This window comes from Fukomys damarensis, unplaced genomic scaffold (genome assembly GCF_012274545.1).
Source record: "Fukomys damarensis isolate Sample0158 unplaced genomic scaffold, DMR_v1.0_HiC HiC_scaffold_14, whole genome shotgun sequence".
NCBI lineage: Eukaryota > Metazoa > Chordata > Mammalia > Rodentia > Bathyergidae > Fukomys > Fukomys damarensis.
Window position 1 is genome coordinate 47,143,499 of NW_022900926.1, and position 16,294 is coordinate 47,159,792.

At 36.2% G+C, this 16,294-nt stretch overlaps 1 pseudogene; it reads right to left on the reverse strand.

Moving 5' to 3' along the window:
* Window positions 1-12,117: 12,117 nt before the first annotated feature.
* LOC104866927 lies at window positions 12,118-15,274 on the reverse strand (annotated as a pseudogene).
* Window positions 15,275-16,294: the final 1,020 nt, after the last annotated feature.

A 16,294-nucleotide genomic window follows, 5' to 3' on the forward strand; every position in this document is an offset into this window, starting at 1 on the left:
GATATCATAGCCACTCTTTCCATCTTTCCATTATGGCTGTGTTCTTTGGCTGCATATGAAAATCACCTAGATCATTCTTCAAAAACTGTGTCTTTATTCCACTATGGCTCATTTAAGGTCATCACTTTAGTTCAGTATCTCTGAGAGGTAGTTTTCTAGGTCATGCATAAAGTTTTTTATTTGTAAAATTTTCAAGGTGGTTTGATATGCTGGAAAAGCATTGAAATCCACCACTCTATGCTAGTAGTGGTAGTGTGTAATCTCAGTGATCTGGGAGGCTGAATCATGAGGATCTCAAGTTTCAGCCCAGCCTAGGACTTAGTGACTTATCAAAACCTGACTCGAAAAATGAAAATAAATACATAAAAGAGCTGGGGATGTATCTAAGTGTAAAGACACTGTGTAAAACTTCCAGTGGTTCTTAGGGCTACTCCTAACATCAGCATCTCCCGCGAACTTAGCAGAAATGCAAACTCCAGGCCCTCATCAGATAAGCTAAATCAGAAGCTTTGGCGATGCAGTAGAGTGCAGAACACCAAGGCATTTTATCAAGTCCCCCTGGTGACTTTGATGCAAAATAAAGTCTGCCAATCTCTGATGTAGTCAATGGTCATCAAAGGTAGGGGCTAAATGAAGCACCTACAGAGCTTGATTAACACGTGCATTAGTGTGTCAAACAATACTCTTAGAACTTTCCAGTAACAACAGTATTACTGTAAGTATACTTTATTTCAACAAAAATGACCCCACAATATTGATATGGGTGTTTTTCACTACATTGATATGTTTAATTTGGGGTTCAGGAAAATGCATTTTTAAATCACAAAGAAGATTCTTTTCTGCTAGGCTAGGACACTGGACCTCTACTTTGGGTATTAATTCCTATAGTTCTGTAACGCTGTAGATGACTGTTAAGACAATATGATGACATCTTACCCCTACATCCTCACAGAATCACACTAGGAAAACTTACTGTTACACTATTTTTACTACATTATTTTCAAAGGTTAAAATAAGAAAAAAACTGTATCAAAATATTGTACATAAATGTTTTTTATAGTTCAGTTTTCCTTTATGAAACTGATATGACAACTTTATGTAAAATTCATTTAGAAGTAAATTATCTGTCTTGACTCATAATTTTTAAGGCACTAATTAGCCCAAAATAGCATTTATAGTTTGCTTTTTTACTGGTGTGAAAAACTATAATAGTACCTAAGATCCTAATGAGATAATTGACAATATGAAGTAGGAAGAAAAGGGCTAAAGGTGTAGGGGAAAGTGGGAAGGTAGGAGAAAGGTAATAAGGGAAAAGAAAATAAAAAGGAGAAAATGAAAAAATGGAAATAAAATTTTGTAAATGGGGAGGGGAGGAGAGGTGAAGGGAGGGCAGGGACAAGGGGAAAAAATGAGAACCAAGACCTGTCATGTAAAGGTAATGAATGTAACTGTACTGTATACCTAAAATGTACCAATAAACTCAATTTAAAAAAAAATATAACCATGGTATAATTTAGAGCTACATTTAATGATAGTTGCAGTAAAAAATCTAATTTGTTTTTATATATTTTTTCCACACAGTATGTTTTCTACATTAACATTGTTTTCTTGTTGCTGTTGATTTTTTTTTTTTTTTTTTTTTTTTTTTTTTTTTTTTTGGTACTGGGGATTGAACTCCGGTCCTTGCGCCTATGAGGCAGGCAGTGGAATCACTGGGCTAAATCCCTCGCCCTACATCAACATTGTTTGAATGCATTTTTATTATGTTCTTTTAAACACTTTATAAACACAAGATGAGAAATTATATTAAATAGTAACCTTTACGGTAATTCAAGTCCCATTTAAGGCATTTAATTTTTCCAAAATTTTGCATGTCCTCCATTGTTTCCAAAGTTTTAAAAGAAGGAAAATCAGTTACTGTTCAGTTAAAATGAAAGCTGTTTAAAAACATTTTTAATTAAAAAATACTTGACACTTTTTGCATTTAAAAATTGTAGCACATTTTGTCTGTTGTCTGAATATGTTAGGCAAAGCCTTTTCTAGTTTATGGCATGTTTAGGAAACTCACACGATCTAATGATGCAGACTCTCCTGATCCCAGCCCTGGTGGCTCTGATATACTCTCTACTGTGTGGATCTCATTCAGGGTCTGTAGGTCTCTCATTTATTTCTCCGTCTTTAAGTGGGGCTACTTTTAGCCCTGTCCTGGGGGTTAACAGATTTAAGCTCTTACAACATAAATATCAGAATGTCCACAGTTTATTGTCAATGAACCTCTTCATAAGTGAGTTAGGCTTACAGCCATAGCATACCGGGGGGGGGGAGGGACTATAAAAATGGTTAACTAGCGAATGCATCAAACTATAGACCTCTAGAAAAATTTCATTGTTGTTTTTATTTTTTTATTGTTGTTTTTAAAGGCAAGTAATTTTATGAATGCTTCCTTAGAAGTACCCTGAGAGACAGTAAGTCGACATATTTTGCATATTTTCCACATTTTACCCAGCTTTTGTTAAACCAGTGTCCCAATAGTCCATACAGACATCTGCATTTCTATATCAATGGGCATCTACAGAATAGTCTTTTCATAAATTCTGGTAAAAAAATCAGTGCAAGGACCAATATTTATACTTAACTTTTTCTGGAGAACATGCTTCTGAGGATGCCAGAGTATTAGCATAAATAGGAGAGAATATTAGCATAAAAATAGGAAGAGAGATTAGCATAGTGTTATGATTTTTATATCTAGACAATAATTTTTATAACAGACATATTTTAATTAAAAAAAAAATTTTGGCAAAGCAATTTAACATGTAAAGCAAATGTTTTTGTAACACTGACCACTTTGAAACATTGCTGAATTTTTGGTGAATTAAACCTCCTATATATAAATTTTACTTTTCAAATTTTTTAATAGTAATGCATAAATACAAGTTGAAGTCACATAAACATATAGCTGAATAAATCAGATGCACTGCTTTTTTAAAAAATTAAAAACATAATGTCAACAAGTAATTTTCAACTTGCAAAGAGTTTTGGGAGGGCTGGGGATTTAGCTCAGTGGTTTGGTGGCCTGCCTCGCAAGTGCAAGGACCTGAGTTCAATCCCGGTACCACTAGAAAAATAAAAAAAGAGTTTTGGGATTTCAGTAGGGCTCCATGAATCGATATCAACCTTCCCAAGCAGACCAAACTAGAAGGCAGCTGGATTTAACACTGGTGGAGAGAATTCTCTGGCCCTCCTGTTTGTTTTTTGGGTTTTTTTTGTTTTTTTTTTTTTTTTGTTTTTTGAGACAGGGTCTCACTATGTAGTCGAGACTGACCTGGAACTCACTATGTAGCCCAGGCTGGTCTCGAACTCACAGTGATCCTCCTGCCTCAGCCTTCCGAGTGCTCGGATTACAGGCATGCGCCACCATGTCCTGCTTCTCGCCCTCCTGTTTGTAATAAAGAGCCTGACTCTGTTTTTAATGTTTGCCTACTAGAGGGCTCTCCAGTAGTACCACCTCCACTCTTCCCACAGCCCCACATCTGGCAAAGCTGATACAGAAGACTGTGTTCTCCCTTTGTTCAGGAGGGAAGTCCCAATCTTGCAATGCCCACACACATGGGGACCTTCATTATAGCTCCATCAAAGATTTAAATACCTTAAAAATCTGTGAGTCTTTCCTTCGTTTTGCTGCCTGACTGAGAGACTGCTGCATGCTCCCTGGAAATCCTTATTATGTAACAGAAAGACTTTCCATTCCTTCTGTGAATGTGTGATGGCATTAGTCTTCACAGCTGTGTCAGGTTTAGGGGCGTGGGTGTGGATTTCTTCTCTGTGGGTTTAGTACAAGAATGTCATATTACCCATTGCATCCTTTATTTGGAAACTAAATTTCATGTCTCAAATTCATGATCTTTCTATTTCCTTTGTGCAAGAGAAAAGTGATGCTGAGTGGTGATTTATCTCTCTCTCTCTGTCCCCCTCTCTCCCTCTCTCCCTCTCTCTCTGTCTCCCTCTAACACATGCACACACCTGTTGAACAAATTCAGGATTCCCATGTGAATCAAGTTCTACTACTGAGCTACATTTCCAGTCCAACATTTTCTAACACATAACCTTTACTTGAACAAAACATAAAAATGAGCACATTTCTTTTTTTAAAATATAGCTTAGTAAACAATTATTTGGCTTGCAATTATTTGGACATTGATTAGAGACGAACCTCTTTTTGTCTTAGAGAATTGCGTGGGATTGAAATTCTTCTTCAAGGGTAAATTATGTCATGAACAGGATACTTGTGAATTTCAGCTCTGCAGTGCTCATCCCGGAGGCAGCTTGTATCACACAACTGAAAGTTCAGGTCAGCCCAATTGAATGCTGGTTGTAACAGTCAAAGCCCTTTGTTGAAGAAGGACCTTTAGTCCAAAGCAAAATCTAGGATAGATTATTTTATTTGGATTTCTGCTGTTATTCATTGTTGGCAAGTTTATTGAGTTGCAGATATAATCAGTGTTCTCCTATGTCAACTTTTATTTGTAGTAAAGTCAATATTATCATTTTTAGCTGCTTGTTCAATGTTTAAATGGCCTTGGACTGAGGGCTAGAATGAGAATGGCATTTATTGAACTTCCCTATAAGCCAGTCACCATGTTCACCAATAAAGCTTTTAATCCCGATGGTCTGCTTTTCATCAGAGGTATTCCTTTGTGGCCTCTCACACTTTCAAATCTGTGTTTGTTCATTTCTCATAGCACTTAGCCATAGGACAGTATCGTGTAAAATGGTCTACACTGGAAGGATTATAGAATCTGGTGAAAAAAATGGCAAGGACATTAGATATCTGACACATTATCCATGCCCATAAATTGATACTTTACATAAATTTTAATAAGCAATTAATATACATTTCCTGAATATTAAATGGTATTCTCCTCAGCTGTATGTGTAAGAGGCTTTATAATTTTTCTAGCACCAATTTTTATAAATGTCTAATTGCTTAGATTTATAGAAATAAGCAATTTTTTGACCTACTTAGTTTCTTGCTGAAATGTGCTGCCAGTGGTGACTGTTTTTTGCAAAGAAATCTCTTAAGTGTACCTCATAACTCAAAATGCTATGCTCAATTATTTTTTCTATTGAAAAACTCTTGTTTTTAATGTAACATGCTCGGTGTCCATGGAGCATAGCAGTTTTGAAGGCTTTATGACTTTCTGGGGTAGCCAATTGCCACATATACAAGGTGGGCTTGGAGAATGTTAATAACCTGTTGCAGTGAACCCATCTTTGACTAGTACTCTTGGAATTTTACTTTAAATATAATATTCTTTTTGTTGGAAGTCTAATGTCTTACACTGTTTCATCTTGGGTCTTTCCTCTCTTCAAAAAAGTTCTCTAGTGTCATTTTTATACTTATTTTGGCTAAAGCTAGCTAAGGTGACTGAGACAAAAACACTGTATGAGAAAGAAGCATGATCATAAGTGGAACATAAAATAATGGGGCAGGCCTCACATGCACTAAATAAGTATTTGATTTTGATGTAAAACCTGCCACCAGATGCAGCTGCTTAATTAAATTACATCAATGCCCTTGTCACTGAAAAGCCTAACAACAGACAAAGCTCATTACTTGTCCCTCACCACAGAGTTTTGATCTGAGTCTGCAAGAAATGAAATTATTGTGGTCTCTGAGAAGTCAAACTTCTCTGCTAAAGTCAATCTGTATTTGCAGCTGCTCCTCAATGCAAGCATCACTGCCTCCTCTCTACTTTAGATCAGCAGGCACTAGTTTCTAGTAAGGAGTGGGCAACCTAGATTCCAGCCATGCACAATTAACAACACGGTTCTTACCCCTAAGAGAATCTAACACCTCCACTGGTCTGATAGGTGGCAGAACTTAGACAATAAATAGAGCAACAGAGAGCAGCTACACAGACAAAGCTCTACTCACTTGCTATCACTCACCTCCACTTCCTAACGTCGTGAATCTGTATTGGACAGTAGTCCAGGGTTTGGGGAGCCCTGATCTAAAGTAAAGTTTTTCTGAATAGTCTTTTGTGCTTTCAAATATTGGGAAGAGAGGAATAACTAATTTATTCCTCCTCTCCAAACCCATACACAACGTAAGTCTTTTTGTTTATATCAACCAAAGAAAGAAATAAAAAGTTAGCAATATTTATCTAAGGATGTTAAGTATTGCCTCAAAATGACATTACAAGTTTTATTAAAAAGATGTTTAATTTTTACTACAACTTTTCCATTGCAAATTTAGAAACTTGTCATGCATTAGAGCAAGCCATTATTTCCATTGTTTTGGGATGATACATTAAGCAATAATTGCCTCATCTCAAGATAACAATCCAAAAGGAATATTTCCATGTGCACATGGGAGTGTGTGTTTCAGCACAGTTGTGGAAATGTGGGTACTGTCTCAGAAATATCAGAGCCAATGTCCCTAGGGGAAAAAAAAGTGGATAGTGTAACAACACAAATATGTTAAAGAGTTGAAGATTTGGTCATCCTTGAAACAAAGTAACTACTATCTTCAGGGACATTCTGGAGCAGTTTCTCTGTAGCATGTTATGGTGCTTGAGAATGCTAAGGAAAGATGGGAGTAAATGGCTGTGCCTGGGAAAAGAATGGTCAATGCCCTCTTTAGGTTCTATGTAACAAAAATTAAAGTAGAGATTTCTATGTGAGGCAATATGGGACACAAATAACATCAGAATGTTTAAGGGAAAATCCAGAGAGAGGTTGAGGAATTTTGATGTTATGGCTGAGAGCTGAGATTAAGGTGCCAAATCAGAAACAAATGTAATTATTGGAAGTAACAACTGTTCGATTTCCCCAGTATTTGCATAGTTAATTCCTTTGGGATGATTTAAAATGTAGATGGATAGAAGTGATATTATAATACGCTACATTGTCTTCTTTGTATAGACTTACTTAGATGCAGCTGTGGCCTCTGTTTCCAGGGAGGACTGGGCCCCTTGCTTATTTCAGGGAGACCATCCTAGCTCCCTTAACTCCTATCATGAAATACAGGGCTCAGGCAGAGGGCAATGAATAATGATATCCCAATAGTGCTGCACCATAGGATGACAGAGTGCTTGTATTGCAGAATATGTATAAATCTGATTCATTAAAGATGTGTCTGTATTTGTTGATTACTGACCTTTTCTTCCTCACATAATGCTGTAATCACAGAATTTTATGCAAAGATGAAAATGATGTGGTATTCTTCTCAAGTGACTGATTTTTCCCCTTTTCATGCATGCTTATGTATAATCTTAGCTTTTGTTTTCTCTTTCATGATATACATTTCACATTCATTCCAAGAATATTACAAAAAGTTGGTGATATAAACTTCACATTTAAGCCACAGGATGATTATACAATATATTTATTATGTTTTATCACAAAAAAAACTCAGATTGGAATATTGCTTGTTTCTTTAATTTATATAATGTGTGTAATAACAAAGATAAAAGGAACACATGACTTTTCTTTCTTTTTTATTGTTCTAGAGATTGAACTAATGGTCTTGACACTGAGCTACATCTCTAGCCTTCGTTATTATTGTTGCTATCATTATTATTTTTAAAACAGAGTCTCACTAAGTCCCTAAATTGCCCAGCACAAACCTTTAATCCCCCTGCCTCAGCCTCTCAAAGTGCTGGGATTACAAGTGTGTACCAAGCCTGGCTGGAACACATAAAGTTTTAAATTTAAATAGTTTGTTTCTCTCAAGTTAAATATAATGGGAATTATTGAATATATTTTAATAAAATATTTTTGACAGAATTTAGTTTTTATAATTTGCAAAACAATTGATGTTTTTGTTACTTTGTTTTTTTCCTAAAATACATGAGATATTGTTTCCATTTACTTAAAAATAATTTAAAACCTTTTATATAGATAAAAATAATCACTATGTCATAGATGTAAAGTTGCAGAAACTATCATTGGTTATCACGGAAACTCTAACAATATTTGAGGCATTCCTTCAATATGTTTGTTAGAAATTTCCATGTACTCTGGAAAAAAAGATTGAAGAGCACTTCAGAAAATTGAGAGATGTACCATATTCCTGGACAGAATCAACACTGTGTAGTCAAAATGGTTATATTCCCAATACTATTTATTATACAGATTCAATGCCATTCCAATCAATTTACCAGAAGCATACTTTACATGAGAAGAGAAAACACTTCTAAAGTTTGCATGGACCTAGGAGAGACCAGGAAAAGCAGAAGCAATTTTGGGCAAAAAGAGCAAGGAAGGAGGCCTTACAATATTTAACTTTAAGCAACAGTGATAAGAAGAGGATGAGACATTGATCAGTGGAACAGAATAGAAGATACAGGAACATCTCCAGATACATCCAGCTATTTGAGCTTTGAAAAGGGGGCCAAAAGTATACAGTGGAGAAAAAAAAATAACCTATTCAGTAAGTGCTGGGAAAACTGGGTATCTTTGCAGAATATTGAAACTGTACCCATATCTCTCACTGTATACTAAATTAAAATCAAAATGGATCAAAGATCTAAACACTAAAACAGAAACAAACCTACTGGAAGATAAATAAGAAAAAAACACTTGAAGACAATTCAGGGAAGGATTTTCTAAACAGATTCTCAATTGCACAAGAAATAACAGCAAGAATCAGCAAATGGGAATATATCAGACTTAAAAGCTTTGGTACAACAAAACAATCAGTTAGTAGAGTGAAGAGAAGACCTACAGAATGGAAAAAAATATTTTCCAGCTACTCCTCTGACATAGGTTTCATATCTTAAATACATAAAGAACTAACTAACTAAATAAATAAAATGCTACTTGGCTATAGAAAAGGACAAATTTGAAACATTTGTAGCAAAATTGATGCACTTTGAAAATAAAATGTTGAATGAAATAAACCAGACACACATTTCCATACCATATGATATCTCTCAGTTGAGTAAGGATAAGAACAAGCAAAATGAATAATAAAGGATGGATAGAAGGGGACAAGTGGGTGGATCTCTTGCAATAAAGAGAGGCCAAAGGGAACAGGGACATAGGGTGAGGAAGAGCAGAAGGGGAAGTAAGTAGAATAAAGATGCGCCATGGGCGAGAACCTAATAACCTCAATTAATGTGAGCATTGCATGCCAGAACATGAGCTAAAATTGATAACATAAACAAGAGTGAAATTTGGTACAGGAGAATTAGAGCACAGGAGAGAGAGGGGAGGGAGGAGAAAGGGCACTAATAAAAGAAACGAGCCTTCGTATGCACATGTACCCACTCCCCAAGATGATTGCAAACTGCATATACTATAGACATGTACTAATAAAATTAAAAATAATAATAAAATGAGTGATAGAAATATAGAAAGAGAAAGTTCCACAAGTTTTTATTCCTCCAGTTGTTGGCTTTCATGTGATTAAGTGAAACAAATAGGATAAGTTTAAATATAACATAATTTCTCTTATATAAAAATCCCAAAGTATAAATAAGGATCAAAATATAATAGAGATAATATGAAAAAGGAGATATATCTCTTGTAAATGGAAAGAGGACCAAGAAATGAAGAGAGGGCAGGGAAAGAAAACACAAAGAATGAATATGTGTCAAATACAAGCACCAATTACCTACAAGGAATGAAATCATTATGTATCACAAACATGTACTAATACAAGAGAAAAAACCTGTGATATAATTTACACCTTGTTTGTACAATAGTAGCTGCACCTGGATACTATTCCTTCATAAACAATTTTGATTAACTTCCTGAATGCTGATGACCATTGAACAACAAATTTAAGATAAATTCATTAAGCAAAGAAAACTAGCTTGGATGTTTTTCTTGGTCTTGGATATTCCACCCAATCTTCAAGGGCCAGGTGACCATCTTCCCTGTTTCCCAACTTCTGCAACTTGGCTTTTGCACACTAATCTCTCCGAAGATCATTCCACTAATGGCTGTCTCAGTGTCAGCCATCTGATATCAGGGACATGGTGGAAAACTGTCTAAATCTGGCGAACAAAAGTCTTGAGTTAGATCCTGTTTTTCCTATTTACTTGAACTGAGTTTTCTCCATTACCAAGCACAGTGGCACACACATATAATCCCAGACACTCAGGAAGCTGAGGCAAGAGGATCACAAGAATGAAGCTAGCCTGGGCAATCTATCAAGGCCTCACTTTAAAATAAAGTAAAAAAGAAAAATAAAATCTCTAGAGTGTAGAGAATGATAGAATGGCAGTGATAAATATCTAGCATGTGGAAGCCCTTGGTTTAATTTCCCTCATTACAGAATGCAAACAAACAATTCATAGCACTAGTTAAGCTGTATATAACCAAACAAAGTAGCATCTGTCAAATATCTTAGTGGAGGCCCAACTATTTAAAGATCTAGTGTGGCACGTGGTTGGCATTTTAAAGTGAATCACCACTGATACATCCCTCATTTTATTATACTTCAGCATTTTGAAAGCATGTATATATTCCAGAATTTTCTATGAATGCATCTATATTACCCTAGAATTTAAACTGAGAATCTTGAGATAAGAATTTCAGGCAGCCACTACTCACATTTTCTAAAATGAAGTGATCAATGTAGCACTTACTAAGATATACCACTTCTGCTACCTTTTGCTTATTACCCAGGTCTTGTTTAAATAAAGGTCTGGAAATTGATAAGAAAATGAGAGTGAGAGAAAGACTTTTCTTGTAGCATTTTTCAGTTATGCAGGGAGTGCTTGACCTAAATGTTTGCCTTCTTGTCAGAGGAAAGTTGGGATGGGAGTCCCATTTGCAACTTCAAGACATACATTGAGCATTCAGTGAGCTCCAGTTCACTGTGGACTTATACGCAAACTCCAAGAGATTGACACTTTACTCTTCTATATGATTCCGAAGGGGCAAAAACAGGAAACTTTACTAATATGAAAATACTGAAAGATATCATTATAAGCAGCCTATATTATAAAGTTTTGCAAAATAAAGATGCCAAGCTTTGATTGCAACTTATTATTCCAGAAAGTACAAAACTCTATGAGTAATACCTCCAGTTAGAATATTAATTATGATTAATTTCACTTTTGCATAAATAACAATAGCCTAAACAAGTTAGCTTATTTCTCTATTTATTTGGTGGATAAATAAACCAAGGCTATCTTTCTACAGTATAAAAATCTCATGATCCATATATCTTACTGTTTCACTATGCATGGTCTCCATTTCTAATGAAACTTGTGGTGCAATATGGCTGCTTTCACCCCATATACATCTGTACTCCAGAATTAGAAAGGTAGAAAATGTGTTTTTTATGGACAGTTACTAGAAATTACATACTCCCAATATGTATAAAATTGGTTATAAAGAAATCAAATCCTCCACATAGCTAGGTGATCATTTTGCAAGGAACTATGCTATCAGTTATTAAAAAAAAAGTCAGTCTTGATCTGATGTTCCATGCACAAAATCCCAGTTTAATTTTAAAGTGGATTAAACTAAATTTGGCTCATCCACATGTTAGATTTAATTCTAGTTTCACAGTCTCAATAGAATATTTGACATTGTATTTGTATTTGACTTTAGCTTGGCCTTCGTCATTTTTTTTTGGTTCCATAACTTTAATAAGTTAACTATCGAAAAAGCATGGTGATACCATGATAATAATGACACAAATTATGAAACACCTGCAGCCTACAATAGATAAATGTTGGTGTAACCCCAAAAGCCAACCTTATAAAGTTGATTTAGTTAAAGGAACCAAAATTGACAGTGTGGAAAATATATTTATAAATACATTTAGGTTAGACATCTAAGTTCTACTTCCTCTTCAACAACAGAGCACCTAAAGTATAGAATGCTGTTGTTTTGTTTTGTTTGGAGTTGGGGGTTGTCTATTACTCAAGACCAAAATATTGTACAACTCCACAAATATCCCCAATCATATAAATTTGTGATTTATTTGTCTGTAAATTTGAGTGAGTTACAGGTGTATTTTATCAAACAACAGTGCTGTACACATAGAGAAAAAGATTTAAAAACAAAATACAGTCCATGGAGGACACCCAACCAATTGCAAGTTACTCTTTTTCATTGATTCCAATGAAGAATCATACTGCAGAAATGAATTTACTAAACTACCGCAGTGTAACATATGGTTGTTCTTGAATCTCTTCTAAATTGGCACTGTAGTAATGCTACCTGTTGCTGGGTAAAAGCCTTTTCATATGTCTGGTAGGTAGCACAATCTGATCGGTCCAGTCCTTGGATGCTGAAAATGACCAAGTAACTGTATAGATGTAATAGTGTCCTGGAACACTGGTTGGGCCAAGGTGTGAAACTACTTCATCAAATCCTTCTCATCTAAGGAAAAAACTAATAGCATGCACATAGCAAGGAGGATATGAGGAATAGCTTTTTTCAGGAACAGAATTTTTCAGGAAATGGTTATCAAAGGTCCACAACATTCTCCAGTCAGAGATATGCCAAACAAACATAGTTAATTAAATCCAACTCTATAAATACAATCACAAAACAATTACCTTATGTGTAATGTTTGTAGCAAATGTGATGACAGCCCCAATAATCAGATCTCTGGCATAATCTGGGCCAAAATTAGGAGACTTCACCTGAATCATATAATCTTTTCCACTTGGTTGAAGGATAAACTCCACTTAATTTCTCATCTTATTCTCCAATGGTGTCTGGATCAGAAGTCTATCTCAGATGCCTTTTAGGTGATCCAGCAATGATAAAAGACAGTCATGCTTCAGATTCTGATTAACCCCAGGAATAATTAAAGTCTCATGAAATACTGGCATTGTGAATGGCCAACTGTGGCCCTTCAGAAAAACAACTCCACTGAGAATGTGCAAAGAATCTGGGAGGAAGTCTGGTAATTGAATGACAGCCTAAATGTGAACTAGAAGAGAAAATCTAAGGAAGATCTTGACTTTCCATGGATTCCTTCAGGAGCTTCTTCATTACCATCTGCTCTAGGACTCTTAAGAAGGCTGAGTTCTGAAAATGACATTAGAAAATCTTTCATTTCTTGTGTTATTTGACCAGTCAAAGACTTGGAATTTAAGTTATCTTCATAGAGACTAATCCAAAAGTCAGACAGAATATCACAGTTCTGGGAAGGGGAAACATTTGTGCTTTCCTGTGGCAGTAGGGCGTAGGAACACTTCAGCATTCTCAGAGGAAAGGCCGTGCCCAATTCAGCACTTAGTTTCTCATTTATGACTTTGATAGAATGGCATGGAGATGCTTCCAAGAAACCCCTGTGTAAACAAATGCACAAAAACCGTTTAACTTTCCTGCTAGTGCTTCTGGTTCTAAAAAGGAAAACCACTTGTCTCCCAAGTCGATTCTGAAGATTCTCGGTTGAGAACCCTTGGTAAGCTCTGGGCGAAGATATGGTTCAGAATACCTTCGACATGAAAGGATTTATCTTGACTTCTATATCCAGTGCACTTGTATCCTGGCACAGCTTCACAGCTGAAGGGAAGAACATCACTTAAAATAAAACCCCTCAGAGCTGCCATGGCAACCATTTGCCAAGTGTTGTGCCATTGTCTCTGCAGCAGTGCCACCTTGTCCTCTACGCAGTGCCACATGAACTTCTCCTTCCTCTGCAAGAACATCTGCACAGCTCTGGAAAAACTTGGCAAGTAGTTCCCTGTTCTGAGCTACTCTAGCTTTGCGTCCACAGTGAGGAAAATTAAAATAAATTCGATCAAATGTCCTGTTGTGTAGTTCAAAGGCATTTGCTATTTGGGTGCAGTCCACCCGAAACGTCTCTCAGTACCTCTCCCTTATTGAACGCTCCGGCTGCTGGGCGGGGCTTCGTGAAAGAGCTGTCCTAACCCACTACCTTGTTAGCGCAGGCGCTGCGGATTCTCCTGGGCCAAGGATCCCAGACCAAGTCAGCTGGGTGATGGAGGCAGGTGGCACTTCCCTTCCTTTGTCTCTCCCAGAGTGGCAATGAAGGAGAAATTCCCTTCCCCAACCAACAGGAGGCGTCGAGGCGCCACGGCCTTTGCTGACCCCTGGCTCGCTTTTTTTCACCTTCCTCTATGCATGCTTTTGTATTCTGTACTGGTGCACGTGGAACAATCTTTATTTTGTGATAAGAAGAAAAACATACAATGAGGAGAATACTTGGTCAGCGATAGATTATTTAATTTTCTACATCTCGTGCTCATTCCTCAGAGCTCAGCATGAGACTAAACCGTTTGGCCTTGTTTTTGCTCCAAAAATGTAAGATTCTGACCTAAGTTTTCAGGTTGCCAAACACAAAGCCTTTAGAAACTGATGACAAAGGAACTGTATTATACTCAAAGATAAGCACAGGCAGAGTTGTAGGAAGAATGAAATCCATCTACTTGTGAGTTAGATTAAATGCCCTGCTTAAACCTTCCTGCTTAAGGATTATTACTAGGAGTACCGACCTAGGCCTCGTTGACATCAAATCTTTATCTGGTAACATAATACACTTTAATTTCTTTTTGACATAGACTTGTAAAAGAATTGAGAATGGATATAAGCGCACAAAACCACAAGTCATCCACTATTCAGTCACTTATTTTGTTTATAGTATTTATATTCAGATTACTTCCAAAAGGCTTTGAGATAGGTCAGTTTGCAGAACACTATTGTGCCTTTGCCAACGGTGGCTTCTGGCTGAATATCAAGGACAGTTTTGTATCTCAAAAAGAGTGTATTTTGGTAAACTAAAAGTATAATCCTAGTAATATTAACTTCTTTATGTCAAAAATAAAAACATCCCCCCATTCCCATGACAGAATGTGGGTTCTTCCACCACAGCAACATACCAGGAAAAGTAATTATAACCCTCCAGCAAAGAGTTTCCTGATTGAGAAGAACATGTAAGTATATTATTCACAAATGCTCCGTGCATGAGACGTTAAATGAATCCCTGTGGAAAGTTTTTTTTTGGTAGTGAATGGCTGTTTGTCTTCTTTCCCTTCAGTTATTTAATGTTAGGATAACAGGAAATCATTTTGACATTTTCTGAGATACAAAATCAATGAATCATTTATTTTGATTTCCCACAGTAAAAATATATACTTCCTCTCTTTATTTCCAAATTTCACAAATAATCACAGACATCACTGTACACATGCTTCTTAGAGTCCTTAACACTCAGGCCAAGCACTTCATCTTTCCCCCACCCCTTCCCTTAAGGGTTTCACTGCTTGAAATGCTGCTCATTCTGTCACACCTGGCTTACCTCATTGTTCAGTCGGAAGACTGGCAATACCATTCACACATCTATATGTCCCCGCTGTTCTTCAGCAATTGCACCTCTTGTCTACAAAGCACACTAACCATTGTTATTCCTATTATTTTCTACTTCTCAGTCAGCACTGTTTTGGGAGTTGCGTCACTGTCATTAATTCTCCATTATAAGATATGCCTTCATTTCTGCTGTTCCAGAAATTTATGATATCCATCCAGCTTTTGTCTGGCTTCCCAGTCCTTGGCATGCTTATCCTCAGTTACATTCTTCCCTATGTTATCTTAGCCACCCACTTCCAAAGGTCCAAAAATGTTCCATTTCATAATTCATTAATTCAAATGAATTTTGGTATAACTTTATACTTCAATTAAGTATTTTAATTCTATATGTTCACCACACTTTCTTTCTTTCTTTTTTTCTTTTTTTTTTTTTTGGTACCGGGGATCAAACTTCGGCTCCTATGTTTGTGAGGCAGGTGACAAAATCACTGAGCCAAATCCCTGGCCCCACCACACTTTCAAATGTGAGTAGTAATCTCTCCACATTCTCACCATCAGTCAGCTTATAGTTCTTATATTACCTCAATGACTCTCATTCTAGAACTTTAAATCATCCTTCATTCATCCACTTTTTGCCTTTTCTACATCTAACATGCATTAGTCTGCTGGATTTAGCTCCCAGATGCATCTCAAATTAATTCAGTTAAATTAAATTTCTGCCACTTCTACCCACATATCATCTTTCCCTCATCTCCCTATAGTTCCTATACAGATACTCCTGGACCTACAAAGGGGTTACACTTGGTAGATTCATCATAAATTGAGAATATCATATGTATAAACTGTGTTTAATACATAGAATCTACCAAATAGCATAGTTTAGCAATACAATACTCCATCATGTACCGTGATCTCCTGGTTAACAAGGATGTACTCTCTTTTTAGTGTATAAAAATGTTATTGACTTTTCTATGTTTATCACATAGTACCCTTGCTGTATTTGCTTATTAGTTTTAGGAAATATTTTGTAGGTTTCTTAAGCTTA